Source organism: Cololabis saira, chromosome 2 (genome assembly GCF_033807715.1).
Source record: "Cololabis saira isolate AMF1-May2022 chromosome 2, fColSai1.1, whole genome shotgun sequence".
NCBI classification, from domain to species: Eukaryota; Metazoa; Chordata; class Actinopteri; order Beloniformes; family Belonidae; genus Cololabis; species Cololabis saira.
The window spans coordinates 12,855,436-12,864,800 of NC_084588.1; the positions used below are offsets into that span (position 1 = coordinate 12,855,436).

At 42.7% G+C, this 9,365-nt stretch overlaps 1 protein-coding gene across 10 annotated transcripts in view; it reads right to left on the bottom strand.

The window, feature by feature from the left end:
- The window catches only part of LOC133458284 (C-myc promoter-binding protein-like), a 99,853-nt gene extending 95,765 nt beyond the window's left edge, over positions 1 to 4,088 (bottom strand). For 9 of the 10 annotated variants that reach the window (XM_061738092.1, XM_061738074.1, XM_061738083.1 and 6 more), the window contains exon 1: positions 3,832 to 4,087. The gene's annotated coding sequence lies outside the window, so the exon portion shown is untranslated. Of the gene's footprint in view, positions 1 to 3,831 lie in introns of all 10 variants that reach the window. The other variant, XM_061738037.1, reaches the window with a different exon arrangement.
- Positions 4,089 to 9,365: the final 5,277 nt, after the last annotated feature.

The window sequence follows — 9,365 nt, forward strand, 5'->3', positions numbered from 1 at the left end:
CTGGCTCCTCCTCCTCATGATGGTCACCAGCCTGCTCACACTGCTGTGGGATGGATCCCATTCTTCAACCAGCATTTGTTGCAGGTCAGCCAACGTGGTTGTGTTGGTCACTTTGGCACGAATATCCCCCCCAGCTGATCCCACAAGTGTTCAATGAGGTTGAGGTCAGAAGCTGGCAGCTCTTCCATCCTCTCCACTCCCAGATTCTGGAGGTCTCTCATAAACCTGCTCTGTGAGGGAGGAGCGTTGTCATCTTGGAGGATAGACTCCGGTCCCGGACTGTGGAGATATGGGATTGCCACCGTTGGCAGAATCTCATCTCCATATCTCTCTGCATTGAGATTGCCTCCAATGATGACGAGCCTCATTTTTCCAGGGAGGGCGATGCTGCCCCCCACCATCACACTGCCTCCACCAAAACATGTTACTCTATCGGTGCAGCAATCAGCATAGCGTTCTCCACGTCTTCTCCACACTTTGACCCTACAATCCAACCGCTGTAGGCAGAATCTGGACTCATCACTGAACATAACGTTCCTCCACATGTTCAGGTTCCAGTGCACGTGTTACCGACACCAGTGCAAATAGTCCTGATGGTGAGGGACAGTGATGGCAGGCCTCATGGCAGCTCTACGAGACCAGAGATTGGCTGTGTGCAGTCTGTTCCAGAGAGACTACAGCACTTAAGTACTGACAGGAAGAGGAGAGGGTCTACTTGGGGTGTCGTCTTCTTGATACACCCACTTCAACTTGAAGTTGTCGGATGGCACAGGCCTTTGCAGATCAGTCAAACGTGGCATGCTGATTCTGGGAGCAGAAACCTACTGACCTCTATCACAGGTGCTGGCACCTGGAGGTACCAGAAACTCAAAACAAGAGTCAATAGCAAGAGCAACATAAGCTGTTGGGCACTGGCAAAGAAGATTTGGCAAAGTTTTCATGGGCGCAACCCACATACTCAGCTCTGCTGCTCATCCCACAAACGTGGCACCATTTCAAAGGGAAGTGAAGAGGTTTTCCAAATGTATAAGTTTTATTACCAACAAGCATTGTTATAACAAAGAAACAATCTACCAGACACACATTTCCTTACTTTCTGTGCTAAGTTTATATCAGAAATGTTTATTTTCCCATTGACAGAATAATTTATTAATATTTTCATGAAAGTCAAAGCAATAACAATAAACTTATTCTTTTTCAGTTTTAAAATTATGTTTCATATTAACATTCTCCCTTGCTACTTATATTCTCTCTCCATGCTAAAGACTAAATCGTAGTCTTCTTTTGGGTTGTGCAATATTGTTCTTTTAGTACTTTTTATACCTCTGTATTTGATTAACGAATTGCAATAAAGGAAAAACAGTTTTGTCATGCATTTTCAACTCTGGATTTGCGTCCTACCCCCAGATGGAGACTCCAGTATTTCTGTACTGGCCAAGAACTGACAGCAAAATCATTACCAACCCGGCTGGTTGAGCACATCAAAAAGACATTAACGTTTGGTAAAACTGCAAGTATGTCCCTGCAATCAGTATCTGTTGTAATCAACTCTGGACCACAGAAAATATAGGATAAGAGAAATAAATGATTATTCCTACGATGCATTGTAGTCATTAATGTGAGCTCCAAACAGGGTTTTATTACAGCTCTACAAAAAAAGTTTTGTTAGTGTGGGGTTTTCCTCTTTCATATTCATTTCCAATTTTTCTTTTTTATTATTATTATTTGAGGAAAAACAACAGACTGAATGTGACTGTTTGAAAAACCGATTCAAGTAAAATAAGAAAAACTAGCAAATCTGAGGACTTCAGATTACTATAGAGCAGAGATCTAAAGAAAGTAATGAGACCAGAGTGAATGTATACATGACTCAAAGTGGTGACACCCTGCACACTGGTTACCAGAGATGGGCTGAAAGTTGTGGTTCCGAAGTATTGGTTTGACGTGTATCTGGGTTGCCCCTTAACTTTCAAATGACTAACATTAAGAGCTTGTTCTGTTTCCATCCGTTTTACTCTCTTTCTGGCTCATTAACGGTGGAAACCATCGTCTCAGCTTCCAGTCCGGAGGAGGAGGAGAGGGGCATTAAGGTGATGAGAGGGGCATTAAGGTGAGGAGAGGGGCATTAAGGTGATGAGAGGGGCATTAAGGTGATGAGAGGGGCATCCAGGTGAGGAGAGGGGCATTAAGGTGATGAGAGGGGCATTAAGGTGAAGAGAGGGGCATCAAGGTGAAGAGAGGGGCATCAAGGTGAAGAGAGGGGCATCAAGGTGAGGAGAGGGGCATTAAGGTGAGGAGAGGGGCATTAAGGTGATGAGAGGGGCATTAAGGTGAAGAGAGGGGCATCAAGGTGAAGAGAGGGGCATCAAGGTGAAGAGAGGGGCATCCAGGTGAGGAGAGGGGCATCCAGGTGAAGAGAGGGGCATCAAGGTGATGAGAGGGGCATCAAGGTGATGAGAGGGGCATCCAGGTGAGGAGAGGGGCATCAAGGTGATGAGAGGGGCATCCAGGTGATGAGAGGGGCATCAAGGTGAAGAGAGGGGCATCCAGGTGAGGAGAGGGGCATCAAGGTGATGAGAGGGGCATCCAGGTGAGGAGAGGGGCATCAAGGTGATGAGAGGGGCATCCAGGTGAGGAGAGGGGCATCAAGGTGATGAGAGGGGCATTAAGGTGATGAGAGGGGCATCAATGTGATGAGAGGGGCATTAAGGTGATGAGAGGGGCATCAAGGTGATGAGAGGGGCATTAAGGTGAAGAGAGGGGCATCAAGGTGATGAGAGGGGCATCAAGGTGAAGAGAGGGGCATTAAGGTGAAGAGAGGGGCATTAAGGTGAAGAGAGGGGCATTAAGGTGATGAGAGGGGCATTAAGGTGATGAGAGGGGCATCAAGGTGAAGAGAGGGGCATTAAGGTGATGAGAGGGGCATTAAGGTGATGAGAGGGGCATCAAGGTGAAGAGAGGGGCATTAAGGTGAAGAGAGGGGCATTAAGGTGATGAGAGGGGCATTAAGGTGATGAGAGGGGCATCAAGGTGAAGAGAGGGGCATTAAGGTGATGAGAGGGGCATCAAGGTGAAGAGAGGGGCATTAAGGGCATCAAGGTGAAGACCCTGCCTTCATCAATGTGATGAGAGGGGCATCAAGGTGAAGACACTGTCTTCATCAATGTGATGAGAGGGGCATCAAGGTGAAGACACTGTCTTCATCAATGTGATGAGAGGGGCATCAAGGTGAAGACACTGTCTTCATCAATGTGATGAGAGGGGCATCAAGGTGAAGACACTGTCTTCATCAATGTGATGAGAGGGGCACCTTAATGCCCCTCTCATCAGGGGCATTAAGGTGAGGAGACACAAGAGCTTAAACTTCACAACACATGGGACGCAGCGGTAACAGCATACACACGAAGATGTTATTGTTTGGGGGTATTTTTATCTCTGAAACCCGCGCAGGAGGGTATGACAGAGATGCGGTGTAATAAGTTGTTTTAACTGGTTAGTTTGTGCGGTATTTGGTGTCACGGTGACTCCATTACTCGCTGATGTTAACAACCTGTGGCACTCTGCTCAGCTGGGGGACGGACCGGCGGGGAACCGAGCTACATCCACACACGCAAACGAGTCTTTAAATAAACACATGTAAACCCCCGGGCAGCGTGGTGACGGAGACAGCAGCAGGTTTCCCCGCTGCAGCCGCAGCGGAGCAGCTGCTCCCTCAGCACAGCACAGGCTGATTTATGGTACCGCGTCACACCGACGCAGCACCTATGCGTAGGCTACGCCGTTGACTTAACGCGGAACCATGAATCAGGCTTAACGGTCCGCTCCACTCACCCGGTAACGAACGTTAGAACTGCCCTCGCGCGCAACTTCTCGGTCCGCCGTCTCCGGGTCTGTTGCTGTGGCAACGCCGCCCAGGGCAGCGGTCCGACGGTCCGGGCGGCCGGAGCTGCGCTGTTGGCCGGGGTTTCTCTCCGCTCCGCGGTCGCTGCTGTCCGGCTGAAACAGACGCGTCTCCCCCGTCAGTCACCGAGCCGAGCCGGCTGCCCGAGCGGCCGCCATCTTGGTCTGCGATGGGAATCCGCCACCGACCGACTGCTCTCACACACACACACACACACACACACAGAGTCAGAGACACACACACACAGAGTCAGACACACACACACACACACACACACACACACACACGCATATACACGCACACACTCTCTCGCTCTCTCTCTCTCTCTCTCTCTCTCTCTCTCTCTCATACTCACTCACACAGACAGTTACACGCACACACTCGTTCGTGTTGCCATGACATCAGAGGACGTTTCACTGATCCATCGAACAATTCAGTAACACACGATTAAATTATTAAGTAAAAGTTCGGAAAATTATTTCACCAAGATATGTTACAACTTGAAAAAAAATATCATACCCGCTGACTGGTTTAAAAAAATAAAAAATAAAATTCATCAGTAAAATTAATACTTTTCTTATAAGGAGGCCTGTTGCATTCACTTGAAAACGGATTTTGTAAAAAATAAAATAAAATAAAAATGCAGGAGTGTGTGCTGGGTCATATGCTGCACACCGGTGTTTTGTAAATAGCTTTCTATGATCAGATGTGTTAAATTGGTGTTCCTTGCTTACTCCTTCTTTATTGTCCTTAAATTATTCATGTTCTTTAATTTGTGGATGGAATGAACTGGAGGAAAAAGAGATTCTTTGCTACAAAAAAATTAATTTGCTGATTTAAAAAAAGAGTGGCAGGCAACAGGTCTTAAGTATGGCATATATATATATATATATATATATATATATATATATATATATATATATATATATATATATATATATATATATATATATATATATATATATATATACATACAGTGGGGAGAACAAGTATTTGATACACTGCCGATTTTGCAGGTTTTCCCACTTGAAAAGCATGTAGAAGTCTGTAATTTTTATCAAAGGTACTCTTCAACTGTGAGTGACAGAATCTAAAAAAAAATCCAGAAAATCACATTGTATGATTTTTAAGTAATTCATATGCATTTTATTGCATGACATAAGTATTTGATACATCAGAAAAACAGAACTTAATATTTGGTACAGAAACCTTTGTTTGCAATTACAGAGATCAGACGTTTCCTGTAGTTCTTGACCAGGTTTGCACACACTGCAGCAGGGATTTTGGCCCACTCCTCCACAACACAGACACAGTAGTAGTCTTGTATCAGGAGGCCTGGTGTCAGTTACACGTTCACTGGAACCTGAACATGTGGAGGAACGGTATGTTCAGTAATGAGTCCAGATTCTGCCTACAGCAGTTGGATCGTAGGGATCTGGGACCAGAGTCTATCCTCACAGAGCAGGTTTATCAGAGACCTCCAGAATCTGGGAGTGGAGAGGATGGAAGAGCTGCCAGCTTCTGACCTCAACCTCATTCAACACTTGTGGGATCAGCTTGGGTGTGATATTCATGCCAAAGTGACCAACACAACCACGTTGGCTGACCTGCAACAAATGCTGGTTGAAGAATGAGATCCATCCCACAGCAGTGTGAGCAGGCTGGTGACCAGCATGAGGAGGAGGAGCCAGGCTGCCGTGGCTGTGTTTGGTTCTTCCACACGCTACTGAGACTCCCCTTAGTTAAATGGATCAGTTGTTAAATTGCCAACATGTGTTGTTTGTTTTTTCAAACTCCAATCATCCAATTTATCAAACACGACTCAGTGGTAAATTAAGCTGTTAGGCATTGGCAGAGAGGATTTGGCAAAGTTTTCATGGGTACAACCCGCATGCTCAGCTCTGCTATAAATCCCACAAATGCATGTTCCTTTCCAATGTGGCACCATTGAAAAGGGAAATAAAACAGTATAACATGTATACACACATGGACATTTATGTCTACTACCATAATTGGTCCTTTAGTTGAAATCCATACATTTTTTGACTGAAAAACACTAATATAAAACTGGAATTTTTAATCCTCAAAACAAATTTAAATCCAGTGTGACTTTTTGAGCACATGTATGTCTGCACTGCATCAGGAATATGAGACACACTTAAGCTTTTATATCACTCTCATCGCTCTCAGTTGGAAGGATTTCGCATAATCTACCTGATGCTGGCAATTAAATTACCTCAGTCATAATTGTATTGTACTGGCCTACTTGTGGTCTTAATTATTGATGCAAATCTTGATTATTAGATAATACATTTGATTGCAATTGAAGATGACTAAACCTTTGACAGCCTGCTGTTTTCTGTCAAATGCAAATATATTTTTAATTTAAATGTTTTCCAATGAAGAAGATCCCACACATGTTTTAGGAATAGAGATCCAAAGAGGTTGCAGTTAGAAGGACAGGAAATGTACAAGTTTTGACTACGACAATGTATGAGGGGGTTAAGCTTCTTTCCATACCTCATCAGGGAAAAATTACATTAAAAAATTATATAATTTATGTATAATCAGTATTGTGGACTTTTGAGTTGTGACCGGAAGAGCCAATTACTGTTATTACTTTTGTTACTTATTATGTAGTGTTGTATTGATCTCTGTGCCATAAATAAAATCATAACATAGTCATAATCATAGTCATACATATTTTAAATCTATTAGGTCTCATTATAATACAAACTAAGTAACAGTAACAAACAAACTTAAACTGTCTGCATATGCATGAGTTTAACATGTCAAACAAATAAATAATAAAGAGACCATGTTCCTGGATAATGGGCTGGACACATCTTTGTTCTTCCGATGCCTGCGTTTCTTTTGCTTCTCCTGCTTCTCGAAACAGCAGAAACTGAGCACGGAGTGAGAATGCAAGGTTGTTTATTCCTCTTGGCCCTGTGATGAACTAGAAACCCTTTTCAGTCACCAACAAGGGTGCACCCATCACCTCCGGCCTCCCAGGCAAACCCAAACAGACCTCTAAACAACAGAAAAGGGTAAAGGGAGTGTGGCTGGATGGGCTTTGTACCTCTGTTACTGCAGGAACCCTCAAACATGAGCTCATTCTGGTCCTTTCTGGGTGCAGTTTGCGTGTGACTGATATTCTGGTTTGTTTTCACACTTCAGAAACACATGCTGAAGGTTGACTAAGACTGTGAAAATGTTGGGGTGTAATGTGTTGCTTCTTTGGCGGTAATCTGGTGTGAGTGTTTTCCTGCTCACCTGCTTTCCAGCGCATCTTGGGATTGGCTCGTTCTTCGTGTGTTCAAAAGAATAAGTGTGAATGGAAAACTAATAAAGAAATAATACAAAGCTGACACATTTTCAGGAAAGCATGCAGTTTCTGATCTGTAGCCTTCTGAAACTTGTCACGGACTGTAAATGACACTTGTTTAATATGTGTTTGGGCAGTTTGTAGAGGTAGAAAAGGACAGCATGCATGATGAAACTGGTTGAAACAGCCTGGCTGTGAGTAGGTGTCAGGTTTGTTCTGTATCGATGGGGGTGGAGAGCTGACAAAGTGTTCCCACACAGTCATTCAAAGTCATGTATCTGTTTCTTTTAACCTTCTGTTGTCAGATGTTTGATCCAACAAAACTGGCAAAACAGTTCTGCTAAATATTTGAAATATGTCCTTCGGCCAACCCCACACAGCATTATTGTTTTGAGAGGATAGGGACAGTTGTGTGTGGATCGTAGTTTGAGGCGGTCTTTTTTTTTTTTTTTAATAACACAACACCTTATACTTCCATTTGGCATCAGAAAAGCATTATTAAAGTTAGTTTGCACAAACTACAGTCATCAAATGTGCTCCATGCAGACTGATGAGTCTTTTACATCTGTTTTTTACTTATCTACAGTTTTATAATGATGACTTATCATCAGGAGTATCTATAGGTCCAAAAGACAAGCAGACATGTAATGAAGTATTCCTTTATGCAAAATTCCCAAAGTTTTCCTGAATGCTGAGAACACTTTGTTGTGGAGTTTTTTTTTTCCAACATCTGCTCTTTCTGACATCATAGAGGGCTGAATTTCCTCGACAATACAGATTTTTTTCTATGTGTATTTGTTTTTCTGACCTGTCACAGTGAACAATTTCAAGAACAAGGACCAGTACGTCACTGGATACTCAGATAGTCAAACTATCTCAAATGTGAGTGCATTTCAAAATATCCTGGGTACAGTGACTATAGATGCTCTATTTTTTATGCTGCTTGCAAGAAAAATAAAATCAATTAACTATAAAATATTTCGCTTGAAAAACACAAGATATTACACCAAGACAGCCTGGAATAGCAATCATGAATTCAGTAGTCGGTTGACAATAGAAATAATAGCTTGTCTATTTAGGCTACAGACTGCCTGCCTGGGCGTTGTTTTTTTCTTCTTCTTCTTTTTCTTAATACCACATTACACTTCTACACCTATTGACATGGGTGTGTTCAAGAAAAACATACAGAAGTGGTAAGTGACTGAGCAATGACTTACTTCATAATGTAACACAGTAATGAGCGCAGTATTTACTCTATTTAGGCGCCAGTCTTTGCTGTGGCGGTTCATCCATCTGTCCGCTTTTGTGTTGTGAATTAGCATTTGGCTATAACACGTTCAGAAGGATTTTAGGTGATGAGGCAATTTCCAGGAAATGCTGAAATCATAACATTGGTAATATGTTGACATGCTGAAGATGTGTGTGTCAGTTCAGCAACAGGAGTTGTGTATGTTTGGAAGCTACTAGCTCCACCCAACGGCAAGCCTCCAGGAATTCAACTTGAACCAGATCTTCTAATTATCAGGAAATCCTCTCCTTTTGATTGTTGGCCCTTGTTCTGAAATAATGACTGTCTTTTGGAGTTATGATGGTTGCAAAACCGCTGTGGAGGTCCCAGAGATTAAGATCAGATGATGAAAATGAGCCTACAATCTGTGTACTTGTACTTGTTGTGTTGAATGTATTAATGGAAATTCTATGTATAAATTGTCAAAAGTCTCCAAGTCCCTCTGCTTTTTAATATTCTGTGACCCATTTGTGACCCATTGATTCTTCATATTTGTTAATTATTCTCCAATATACAAAGGGAACATTAATGCATTCTTTAAGCATCTTATAATGGTGCTTCAGCAATGATCCATAAACACATCTTATTACCTGGCTGGGAGATTTAAAATGACCACCATTAAGAAGTTTATTACGCAAACTATACAGAGTTTTTCCTCATTATCTAGTTCTGTGTGCTTAACACTGGTCTTGCAGTTTGTATAACATCACTGCTGCCATCTGCTGCCTTCTGGAGCCAAACGCAGGTAATTAAACAGAACCAAACAGTTTTGAACATTTAAAATTATCCACGTCTAACCTGCCAAGTGACTGCAGTTACTATTTCTATTTTTGCAGGTCAGTTTTTTT